This window comes from Brienomyrus brachyistius, unplaced genomic scaffold (assembly GCF_023856365.1).
Source record: "Brienomyrus brachyistius isolate T26 unplaced genomic scaffold, BBRACH_0.4 scaffold139, whole genome shotgun sequence".
NCBI classification, from domain to species: domain Eukaryota; kingdom Metazoa; phylum Chordata; class Actinopteri; order Osteoglossiformes; family Mormyridae; genus Brienomyrus; species Brienomyrus brachyistius.
In genome coordinates this window covers 1-13,569 of record NW_026042414.1, presented here as the reverse complement: position 1 = coordinate 13,569, position 13,569 = coordinate 1, and positions in this window count along the sequence as shown.

Sequence of the window (13,569 nt, the reverse complement as noted above, 5' to 3'; positions counted from 1 at the left end):
ATAGAAGCACACAGCACGATAAGCTACAGCATGGATAAAATAGGATAAAATATGAAATTCTAACGTCTAGCTCACAGAGCCTCTATGTGTACTTTGAAGAAAAAATACACTACAAGTATGCTGTAAAAACCGCAAAAATGTCTTACACAATATACAGATTTTACAGATAGTTAAAGAAAAAATGAAACCAATATTTTGGGGGTGCTGTGGGGGTACTATGGTCATTGGAGGAGGAGCTAGAGCCCCCCCCCCCAAGCTTTTCCTTGGTGCTGCCACTGTTGTTCAGATTAAAAGTAACATTGTCATTAATAAACAGTACTCTGATCAAATTTTTGCATGTACAAACACAATCAAAGTTTAACCACATGTTTAGACACAATTCACACACCTGTTACATTTCCATAATGCTAAGACTCTCTACACTTACTTCATCCACTTTCTTGTTTGGTACACAGTCATTTGATGGATGTGTAAGATCATTACCAGACCGTCTGCTGCAAACTCTACAGTTAATGAATGGCTGCAAAAACACACAGACACACAAAAACAGTATTTAAAGAGTGGTGGGCAATAAATACAGTGAGAGAAGGTGTAGTAAAGATATATCTAATGATTTAAGGCAGAGCTGCTGGAGTGCAGGGTTTAATGACACAGAACAATTTTAGAGGAAAGAGCTTCCAAAGCAGGGTCACCATAAGGCTATATTATACAAAGCAAGTTCATCTAAAAGTATGAACAACAAATCCCGTTTAACTGAACACTGCTCTGTATTAAAATACTGTCCTCCGATCAAGCTAAGTGGTCCTGTAGTTCACTATTTAAAGAGGTAAATTTAAAGGGTAATTCACACTGCACATCTACCCTGCTCTGACCAGGTTTAATTACTGGCTTTCTAATTAAAACAAGAGTTAAGTCCTGCCCTTTCACCACAAAACACCACACTGCCATTTAAGGCTGATTTCAACAATGAGTTTTAGTTAACCTGGCTCGATTGAGTTAACTCTGGGTATGTAAAACCCGCTTTGTAGTACAGCCCACAGGTCTTTAAATAAGGCCAGCTAGGGTTCATAGCTCGAAGCATAATCTACAGGTCACCCCTCAGATGATTAGCATTTGCTTCTGCCTGGTAATCCAGCCTTTAAGCCTGTAAACCTACTAAAATTTGAGAATAAGGTGAAGGAACTGGCTCTTTGAGGCCACCTATGTATTTGTTACTTTATTGTTGGCTAACTTTCCCCCGCAGGGCATCAAAAAAGTTAACATGAACCTAAATTAATTTGCTAACTGATATGTCCAATGCTCACAGTCACAGTGACTCTTTACTTACCCTCTTGTCCATGAAAATACAGTCAGCCCGATGGTCTGTTGCAGTTGACTTTGGACATTTTGTTGCTCTCAAGAGAATCTCAATGTCAATGTATTCACTGCTGATCTAAATCACATAAACACGTTATATACAAAATTGCCTACAACTGTTTTAAAGGCAATATAACAAACAATAATCACCCAAAAAATGGCAAACTGTCACAGACTTGACTGCAGCAGATTCAGAGAGAAACTGTGAGAAGGTAAAATTGACCAGGGCTGAGATATACAACCATCACTTTCATTGTGAAGAGACATTAAGCATCATATGCATTGAAATTAAAACATCAAAATCAATGTGATACTCATTAGTTCAGCTTGCAGATGATGAAAGTTTCACACTTTTGTAAACACTTTCTCAGCAGTTACCTTCGGACGGCCCTGGATGTTATAGAAATTCATGTGCTGACGGGTTCCTTGATGAGCATTTTCGACTGCGAGTTTAATGGCCGTCTTGTGAGTGCAGGGAGACTGTGGTAATCTTGCTGGGCCTCTGTGGAGATAAGCAGAGCTCCATAAGCCAAAACCAGAAGCAGCAGGCGGGTCATCTTCCTCTCAGCTTTGAAGGGAGAAGCAGGACTGAGGACACTGATCTGTGGTCCCCTTATCCAGCACGTCCAGGGGCGTGTCCTTCACTCGAAACAAACAGACCTTTGAACAACATTGGAAAACTCTTCAGGATGAATTGAGGCAGGTGGTCAAGTGGGTTTATTGTTATTTCAGCAATATACACAGTACACAGTGAAAGGAAACATTGTTCCTCCTGGACCACGGTGCAACACAAAGAAGAAAAACAGAAACAACACAAGATGACACAAGTGCGGGCAAGATAGAACTATACAGAGTGAAAGGAGCACAAACAGAGGGAGAAAGTGCAAGATAAACACAAGAGCAACAATACAATACTACAGGACAAGACAGCGCAGTCAAGAACACAGAGTGCAGCCAGAGCTAACCTGAATAGGGGCATCAAGGTTGCCAGGCAGGCAGAGAAACAGAAAATAGAGGTCTACTTCACATACAACAACCCACAGTGGGTGTGGCAGGGAATACAACACATTACAAACTTCAAAGGCAACAACACCGTCACTGTTAACAGCAACGCCCTTTTAGCAAAGGAGCTAAACAGCTTCTTTGCTCGTCTGGAGGAACACAGAGCAGACATAGCCACACTGCCCCCTCCCCCAATCTCCAGCACTCACAGACTCCCTCTGCAGGAACACCACGCGAGAAGGCACATTGCATCTCTAGGTGTGTGGAGTTTAAGACAAGGCAAGTGATGCTACGATAATATAATTCCTTGGTAAGACCCCACCTAGAATATTGTGTGCGGGTTTGGTTACCATACCTTAAGAAGGACATTGCTGCCTTGGAAAAGGTGCAACGTAGGGCAACGAGAATGATTCCTGGTCTTAGAGGAATGTCTAATGAGGAGAGGTTAGCTGAGCTGAATCTGTTTAGCCTCGAGCAAAGGAGACTAAGGGGGGACATAATCCAGGTGTTTAAGATTCTAACAGGTCTGGATGCTGTTCAGCCAAATGGCTATTTCAATGTTAGTTTAAATACCAGAACTCGTGGCCATAAGTGGAAATTAGCTGGAGAACATTTTAAAACGAATTTGATGAAGCATTTCTGTACACAGCGTGTAGTTAGAGTATGGAATAGTCTTCCTGTTATTGTAACACAAGCTAAAACCCTGGGTTCTTTTAAATCAGAGCTAGATAAGATTTTTGAGCTATTAGCTAAGTTCTCCTCAAAGGAGCTTGATGGGCCGAATGGCCTCCTCTCATTTGTAAATCTCTTTGGTTCTTATGAGTCAGCTTACAGAGATGAGGTCCAGAAACTGATAGGTTGGAGTTCAGCAAACAATTTGGCACTAAACAGCACAAAGACAAAGGAATCACTGACTTCAGGAAGGATGGAGGCGACACTGGCCTGCCTAGATGGATGGATGGATGTTTTTATTGACATTGTAAGTACAATGAGATTTAGTTTGGAACGCGCCAGCAGCTACACAGTATATTTACAATTATATAGATTGTGAGGCATAAAATAAGGTGTGAGTAATATAACATAACGACATAATATAAGTAATCATTAATTAATCATTACAGATGGTATGAGGTGTGAACCGCTAGGCTGCTATGGCATGTTTGGTATCAAACCGATGGAAAATCACTCCAGTTTCCAAATCTGGTCAGTGGTTACCACGAAAGTGAATATATCAAAAGTTACACCAGCCTAACGAAAATCATCAATACAAGGGAAATCACTCTGGTCATAAATCTCAAAAGGACTGATACAGACCCCCTTCCGAAAGCCCGCCAAATGGATGGTCAGCCATTGGTCCAGGAGTCGAATTCCTGGTCACTCCTATTCACGAACTTTACACTATAAAACCTGGCACCTCAGAACAAAGCCAGGAGAGGAGAAACAGAAGGGAGGAGAAAACAAAAGACCATCAGCACGAAGAGAGGCAGAGAACATCAGCCCAAGAGAAGAGAAGCCCACAAGAAGCCCTCCTGAAGCCTATCAGTGAAGACCCAGCTGGACAGAGAACTGCAACCAAGCCCAAGCTTCACCAGGAGAGGGAATCAGAGGGGCTCCACTCCAACAACCGCTGCAAACACCGCGCCTCCCTGAGTGCCATCACCCATCAGCTCATCAGCCTCCGCAACCAACTGCCAAGACCCCCCCCCCCCCACTCTGCAACCAAGTAAACAAACTTCCTTTCATTTATAACAACCTAAACTCCTATTCACCTGCTATATTACTTTAGGACAGTATTTCCACAAATTGCTTGCTTTGCAGAACAGTATTTTCCCTTTTAAGGTTACTCATTTTAAATCTGGTCATTGCATTTTCATGATTACATTGTTTGTGTCCACTCCGTTATTTCGTGTTTATTGTTTGTTAGGTGTAATGTCTGTCTTATGTTAGTTATAGGAATAAATGCATGTCTTTTACACAACTTCAGCCTCCGTTCATTGAGTGCTCACAAGAATCCCTGCCTGTGCGATCTACGCTCTGAAACCTCAAATTCGCCTGAAATATCGCGAGACTCTCTCTCATTGGCCGTGAGGGGAGCTTCGCTACCGATCGTTTACATTACCTGGTGACGCAGCTCGTTGGACAAGCCTTCTATTCTAACCCAGGTTATTACGTGATACTGGTTATTAATGAGTTCCATTTAAGTCACACATTAACAGACTCACGGTGTTTCGCAATTGAGTTTGAGCCGACCATTCAGCATAAAAATTGGTTAATAATCACAAGGCACAAGGTTTAAACTTATTCTGAGCACACAATTTAAACTTTTTATGACCGAACGTGCAGTGAAGAAGCGCTACTGTCAACTGGTTGCAAAAGTCGCACTCATGGCAATCTGAAGGCATTTAAGCGGGATCATATGGGCTTATTATAGTTATTTTTATTTCTATTATTAGTAGTTATATTATTTTGTTTTATTTTCGGTGATTTCATTGTAGTTCTTTCGTATTAAACTGCAGTAAACTTTAACCCTATGTCTGACGAGATTCTCAGATGTAGCGCTTTGTTTCCAGGTTCAATTCGGACGAGTGTCTCCGTTTCTATATATCCTGGGAGAGATCTCTCTATTAGCGAACGGGAATACTTGTTATGAGGTTCTAACCTAAATTATGTTGCGCTTGGACATAAGACCGATAGCTTAGTTACCTATCAGGATCATACTCGTATGTGTGTGCCTGCTTTAGACAAAGCAAGTTTAACACAACTTTGCGCTGTGAGCCAAGTGTGTGTCATTTAGAAATTGGGAGTCTCCTGTGCTTGAGACCCGCCGTGGTTAAGCACCATTTGCGACGAGATATAGTGCACTCACAATTTAAATCTGTCGCCGTAACGCGTGCGCCGTCTCGCTTCAGTAATTGTTTTAAGGGGTTTTATACTGTGCAAGGCACAGAAGAAGGCCACAAGCAGCATGCGCATGCATTAAATGTGTGTGTCACTCATCTAGCGTCGGCAACCGCCTAGCTATATCTTTGGTTACCTCTAGTGGTCAGGCATAGAACTACCACTCCATTTCGAAATTGCGCCTCTAGTGGCCAGGCATAGAACTACCACTCAATTTCGATATTGCGCCTCTAGTGGCCAGGCATAGAACTACCACTCCATTTTGATATTGCGCCCCCGGTGGTCAGGCATAGAACTACCACTCCATTTCGATATTGCGCCCCCGGTGGTCAGGCATAGAACTACCACTCCAGTTCGAAATTGCGCCTCTAGTGGTCAGGCATAGAACTACCACTCCATTTCGAAATCGCGCTTCTAGTGGTCAGGCATAGAACTACCACTCCATTTCGATATTGCGCCCCCGGTGGTCAGGCATAGAACTACCACTCCATTTCGAAATTGGGCTTCTAGTGGTCAGGCATAGAACTACCACTCAATTTTGAAATTGCGCTTCTAGTGGCAAGCCATAGAAGTACTACTCCATTTCGAAATCGCGCCTCTAGTGGTCAGGCATAGAACTACCACTCCATTTCGATATTGCGCCCCCGGTGGTCAGGCATAGAACTACCACTTCATTTCGAAATTGCGCTTCTAGTGGTCAGGCATAGAACTACCACTCAATTTTGAAATTGCGCTTCTAGTGACAAGCCATAGAACTACTACTCCATTTCGAAATCGCGCCTCTAGTGGTCAGGCATAGAACTACTATTCCATTTCGAAATCGTGCCTCTAGTGGTCAGGCATAGAACTACCACTCCATTTCGAAATTGCGCCCCCGTTGGTCAGGCATAGAACTACCACTCCATTTCGATATTGCGCCCCCGGTGGTCAGGCATAGAAGTACCACTCCATTTCGATATTGCGCCCCCGGTGGTCAGGCATAGAACTACCACTCCAGTTCGAAATTGCGCCTCCAGTGGTCAGGCATAGAACTACCACTCCATTTCAAAATCGCGCCTCCAGTGGTCAGGCATAGAACTACAACTCCATTTCGATATTGCGCCCCCGGTGGTCAGGCATAGAACTACCACTCCATTTCGAAATTGCGCTTCTAGTGGTCAGGCATAGAACTACCACTCAATTTTGAAATTGCGCTTCTAGTGGCAAGCCATAGCAGTGCCACTCCATTGAAATTGCACCTCTAGTGGTCCGCCATAGTAGGTTAACAACATCTGAGTTGGGTCTCTGGTGGTCAACTGCGGTGATACAACACGCATAATTGGACACACAGGTTCTTGCCTGAAAGCAGGAATCAACTTCACAGACTAAATCAGTTTGATCACAATACATTAACATCCAATTAGGTTATTGTTGCATAACTAATTGATGTTTACAATTGAATAAGAAACACAATTCATTTGGTTTGATTCCCGTTTAACCTTTTTGATTTATTTTAGGTTTTATTTCACCTTATGCTTTCATTCATTCCATCTCCCCCAACAAGGGGACTTGCATAGAAGTTCAACCACTATTAACAACAGTAAACCAGTTACGTACACAATCCCATCAGGAAGTCGTTTGGATGTGATCAGTTGAGCCCTTCGGGTGCTGGGTGCTTACCATTCGCTCTCTGTTGGTTGAGCTTGTCTGTGGCTCTGCTGTCACTGCTTGTGATCGTACAGTTTGTCAGAACCGAAGGGGAGTTCTCAGCAATTGGATGCCCAAAAGCGTGTCAGCCCGGCTACACCCACTGACTCATTACGGGCAAGGCTGACAGGTACCTCAGGCGGTCATTACAACTTTTGAGCAGGACTTCGTTTAGGGTGAGTTCTGAGAACGGCCCTAGCTTGGACTCTCACTAGGGTGGGTGATACCTGAAGGCAATTTTGCCAGCCGATAAGCTCCACCTGGGTTGTCTCAGTTGTGCATACAGAATACGCCCTTCCAAGTTAACATTGCTGGGGATCGGGGGAGTGGAAGCCGGACTCAGGCTTGCTTGGCTGGGAGAATGATTCCTGGTCTTAGAGGAATGTTTAATGAGGAGAGGTTAGCTGAGCTGAATCTGTTTAGCCTCGAGCAAAGGAGACTAAGGGGGGACATAATCCAGGTGTTAAATCTGGTCATTGCATTACATTTTTTTTGTATCCACTCCTTTATTTCGTGTTTATTGTTTGTTAGGTGTAATGTCTGTCTTATGTTAGTTATATCCATCCATCCATTTTCCAAACTGCTTATCCTACTGGGTCGCGGGTGGTCCGGAACCTATCCCGGAATGTGGAATGGGCACGAGGCAGGGAACAATCCAGGATGGGGGGCAGCCCATCACAGGGCACACTCACACACAAATCGTGATTATATTATTGCACTATACTGTATAAATAAAAAGTAAACTTAATACCAGTTGTGGTAATAAAGTGCACAGAGAGTAAGAGAGAGTAGGGTTTCACATAAACGTATGTTCATTAGCATTTAGTATTCTGATGGCTTTGGGGTTAGAAGCTCTTATTAAATCTGGTTGTTCTGCAATGCATACTGCGGTAACGTTTACCAGAGGGCAGAAGTTCAAACATCTCATGTGCTAGGTGCGTGGGATCTTTTTTAAATATAATTATGCATATGTAGAACTAGGGATATGATCCTGTTAAGTATGATAGTTCTGTCTCATTATTGCAGGATCGACATCCATAGTAACTGTGGTGATCTATCCATTTGTGTGCATGTCTGTGTGTGTGTGTGCGAGCGGGTATACCTATCCTACCCCATAGCGTGATAAATACCTGTTTTTTTTTTCCCTTATGGGGACCACGAAACTGAAAACCAGGAAAACTCTATTTTATAAAAATCTGTGACTGCTGTGGAAAAACTAAAAATGCAAAACCTCTTTTATTTTGCTTGGTTACTTATGGTTATGGTTAGGGCAGGGTGGGGGTTAAGATTGTCATAGTTAGCGTTAGCATTTATCCAATAGAAGTCAATGAGCGGGCCCCATAAGGATAGGTATACCCTATGTGTGTGCATGTGTGTGTTTGTCCCATATTGCCTGGGCTTCAGGATACCTCATAACCCGGAACTTCATCAGAAGTAGTTAGAAAATGGATGAATGGATGGATGGATGGATGGATGGATGGATGGATGGACAGATCAATAAAAGTACAGAACATCCATTTTACAAAGAACCATCAACACTAAATGTATGCACTGGTCATGCTCCTGGAAATTAAACTTCTTTTCTGAAAAGCAGCATGTTCATAAATTAGCTGCTGTTATACCTTGGGGGAACAAATGCAGATGAAATTGTAAAACAAACTGCAGTGGCAAAACAGTTCTGGCTGCCTGTGCTGCCCTGCCTGCCCGCCCTCCTGCCCATTACGTCCTGCCTGTGCCACCCTCCTGCCTGCCCTCCTGCCTGTTTACGTCTTTCCTGTGTGCCCTGCTGCCAGTTATTCTGTATTTACATCCGGACTTAACTAATTGAACCATATAAACCATATAAATCAGGACTTTGTTAACGTGACTTCTGACCTGTGGAGGATGGGCTCCCCCTTTCACTCTGGTTCCTCCAAAGGTTTCTTACTATGACTGAGTTTATCCTTGCCAATGTCGCTTTCTAATTTTTCAGGCTAGATCTTGCTCACTGGGACAATTGGGCAGGGACAAAGTAAAGTGCTTTGAGACAATGTAAGGCTATGAAAATGTACTATACAAAATAAAGTGAATTGACTTGAGTAATGTGGCACAAAGCAACCCTTCTTTGCCACAGGAAATGTCTGGTGCAATTTCTTTTTTAATTGTACATGTCAATTGCATAATACCCTAAACTAATTCATTATTATTTCTATTATTATCATCATCATCAGTATTTCATTAGTATTCCATGGTATTTAGATTTTTCAGGAATCAGTGTGTGTACTGTATACTTTTTAATTTATTTGCACTATGTGTAGTGTCTCTGCAGCTGTATATACTTGCTGCATTATGCACAAGAACTTCCCTCAGGCATCAGTATAGTTAATCAAATGTAATATTTCTTGCTTGTTTATTAAGTTGTTTTAGGTATTTTGTGTGTTCCACTTAATTTAGTGTAATTAGTCCTAGTTGACTCAGGTTTAGTTAGATTTTTCCTTCTGTTGTTCCTCTGCATCATGCTACTGTCATAAAATTTCAATGTCTTACCTAACTTAAGAGTTTTGTGCATTGTGTTTTGGAGAGAAAGAAATCATTACTTTTTTTCTTTAGATTCATCCACTGATTCTATCACCTATGACACATTCCCCCTGAATATTTGTTTGTTTATTTATGTATTTGCTTGGGGGATGGAATTAACAAACAGAAATAACTGAATGAATCAGGGTAGTGAAAAACATTTATAAACTTATCATTTTGGTATTGGTACGATCCTGTTCTGGTTAGTTAGCCGAGGGAGTAAATCATCCGGAGTTTCATCTCTCAATCTCCTCCTACACCCACTCAGCATCACAGTATGGACTCCCCAATGCAACTGATCTGCACGTATTTGTACTCTGGGAGGAAATTGAAGCCCCCATAGGAAAAACTCAAAGCCTACAGACATATGCACAAAACCAGGGGACATGCTCAGTTCTGCAGGCCTGGAAGTGTGAGAGAAGGCTATTTATTGAGTTTCCCCTCTGCCCCTGGTAAAGATGAAACATGCACAAGTCATTAAACACACATATACTTACATGAAAGTCTGACTGATACTGGAGCTTCCAGTGCCCGTAAACCAGGTACTGGGGTACTCCATTTCCTTCTTGATAATTAGCGCCATTGAAAAAAAATCGGTGCCTTTCCTAATATTAACTGACTCTCAGACAAATGTACTGCTTGAAGACCCTGCCACTATTCGCATTTTCCAGCAGGAGTCACAAATCTTCATTGCATTCAGTTTATTCTCAGATGAGCTCATGCATGTTTCTATGTGCATCTTTACACTTAAACAAATACAGCTAACCTCTGTTGTTATATTCCATATATATTTGTCGTGACTGGCCTTTTTTCTCAAATGATGGATTTCTGAAACTAAAACTGACAGTATTCTAAAATATTTATATTGCCACATCATCGACACATGTTCTAATATGACATAGCATTCCCCTGGACCATAGTGCGACTTAGAGACAAGATATAACATGCCCTTCACGGTAAAACACTAGATAGGTGCAACACTTAATGTCAACGTTGTCATGTCAATGTTGACTTAATGTCAACGTTAAATTCATGGATTCGCAAATTAAGTAACACGGTTACAGTACAAAAACGAGCAGAGCTGTGTATGGCATGACTATCTCGCGGCGGCGACAAAATATGCTTATCCTTCTAATTATTCAGAAGAAAATATATTTGCAAGCACAGCCGTTCACGGCTTCCGTACAAAAAGCTGTCACTACGCTACAGGAAGAATACACGACCAATATAGGATTTACACAAGTCTGCTTCTTTTGTTTTATTTAGTAACAACTTTCACAAAAATTGACAGCAATACTGCTAAAAGTGCAGATCTGTTGCCAAATTAAATAAACAAAGAATTAATCATAAAAATATTCAAAGTATATACAGCCAGGGGCGCCGCTAGCAATTTTGGGCCCCTATGACAAAATATGAGGTTGGGCCCCCCTATCACACCCATTCAGATCTCTGGGGGCCCCTAAAGGGCGTGGGCCCTTAGAATTGTCCCAACTTTCCCCCCCTTAGCGGCGCCCCTGTATACAGCTAACCATTTCCAATCGAAAAGTACATACAAGTCTCCAATATAAGTTATACAATGGAGCGCAGATAAAACTTTTAAATAGTAATTAACCAAACTATATAAAGAATACAAGTTTGAATACAGGTAATTTGTATAAATTTTACTGTGTTCAGACTGAAAAATCAGCACCAGCCTTACACACATTGCAGTTCTGCTTTTTTCTTCTTTTAGCATAATTACCCGTTTCACGTTCACGAGGCAGAAGATCCCTGCAAATGTGAAAATTCACAAGTAACAGGCACCATTAACCTCAAGCCATAACAGTCTGCTAGCCTGAACAATAGCAAACTCTATGTATTACCAATTATTACGCAGGTTGTCACTTTATCAAATCATGACTGTTACTAAGAAGTGGGAGTGAAACGCGTGTCACGAGATCTCGCGATATTACAACATGACGAGATTTCTCGTTGGAGCGAAAAGCCGTTTCACGAATGCGCTGCAAATGAGCTGCTGTAAATATGTCGGCATCTGACTAAATTACTATAGTAGATACCCCAGACACTTTTGAATCTTTTGTGTGTCCAGCATTTCGGGTGCCCGGCGGAAAATATAAATGGCGAAAGGGAGACAGACAAAACACGAACCATCTGTAAGGACTGTAGAAAGCTAATGCCGCACACAGCGGCTAATGCTACTACTAACTACTATGCAAAGCCATTTGCAGCACCATCATAGCTCTTTATTTAAATTCACTGCACCGGTGAAGAAAACATTTTTAAAAAAATGTTATGTTTATTATTGGGTGCTTTCCACTTCATGCACCCACATACAGCGCTAGCTTAAAGCAATGCATTCTGGTCCTGACGCAATGCATCATGGTTATATTTTTTATCGCCCGTTGCATTACGTCACCATGTCACATGGTACCAAAAACTCCGCGAGAGCAAGACACATCAGGCAGCACCTCTTAGCAGGCTGCACAGGCTGGATCCGCCTCCATTACGACACAACTTTGCCCTTATTGGCTTAAGATTTTAGTTACATACATGACGTTTGTATATCTGCTATTTCTCCCGAGAAGCAGGTAAAGCGGTAACTGCTTTTCAATTAATTTACTTGGTAAAATTAAATTTAAATAAATGATATGAATATTGTAATAGTACTCGTGAGCTTTGTTTGTTGTTAGTTACTGTAATGTTGCGCTGCTTTATTTGTTTAATCGTCTTGTCTGTGAAGACATTCAAGTTAATCAAATAAGAACTGCACTGTACACTGTACATGACCATAAAAACTTTGAATCCTTGAAATAAATGTTTTTGATCTTTTCCTTGGCAGTTATCTTTTTACACAGGGCCTCTATGTACACAATAGTTATTTTTTTCACGACTAACAGTATGGATCAGGAGTTGGTTATTGTAAAAGAAGTAATGTGCATGCAGGTGATATTTGTATAGATTTATATTTACCCCTAGGTGATAAGTTTGACAGTCATTTCTTTTACCGTTTGGCCTCTCGGTTGAACATAATAGTGGCGCGAGCAGCTCCACTTGGTTTTTTAAAAATACTCAGCCATGAACTTTTGGTGAACTCAGGTGAATCCCTTCCTTCAGTAGTAAACCTTGGTAGTTTCAGCCGTTTACACATTGTCTCACTAAAAGGTTGATAATATATTTGTCCTTTTACATAGTGATAAAATATACGCGATAAAAATGTGAATATTCATAGATTCAGGACTAACAAAGTAGCTAACAGAAACTCAGACTAACAAAAGGTGCAAATACATACTCAGTTGGTTCCATTGTGTTGATTACATTATAATGTTTACATTGTAATGATTATATCATGGATATTTGGCATACTTTTTATAAAATCGTAATTCTTATATTCTGCGTTATATAGTGCTAAATAATATTCCATAGATGGATGGACTTTATTAATCCCCGTGGGGAAATTGTGTTTTTTATGTCTCCCTCAACTTACTCTTTGTGGAGTAAGTTGTCCGCGAAGTGCAGCTACCTGTTGGGGCGCCCAGGGAGCTGGGGGTTAAGGGCCTTGCTCAAGGACCCACAGACGTGCTGAGGCTGGGTTAGTTTCAACTGGTGACCTCATTACAGGCACAAGGACTGACCCTGCCCCCCAACTGTGTATGAGTAGCATTTATGCTGTTTCTTGAGTGTGAGCTAGTACATAAACCAGCTAGTGCTCACCATTGCAAAAATACTCTAGCTTTCTGTCATACACATTTTTTTATTTTCTTACATTGTCCGTTTTTGTTCATAGTCTGTAATATTCTGAATAACGACAATGTAGAGGAAAAAACAGATTAAATTCTCCTTGTTTGTAATTTCCCCATGTAATCCACTGCCTTGTGGTAGAGGTGCAAAAGTCAGACGCGTTGAATGATGAGGATACGATATTGAGTTTAGTTCTTGAGAGGATTTATTCATATGATATTTTAACACACAGTACTTTGAACTGGTTTGTTTGGCGCAAAAGGGCCGATATGCAGACACCATCACACATGGCAAATACGGTCAATGACTGTTTCACTTTGCACCTTCAGCCCT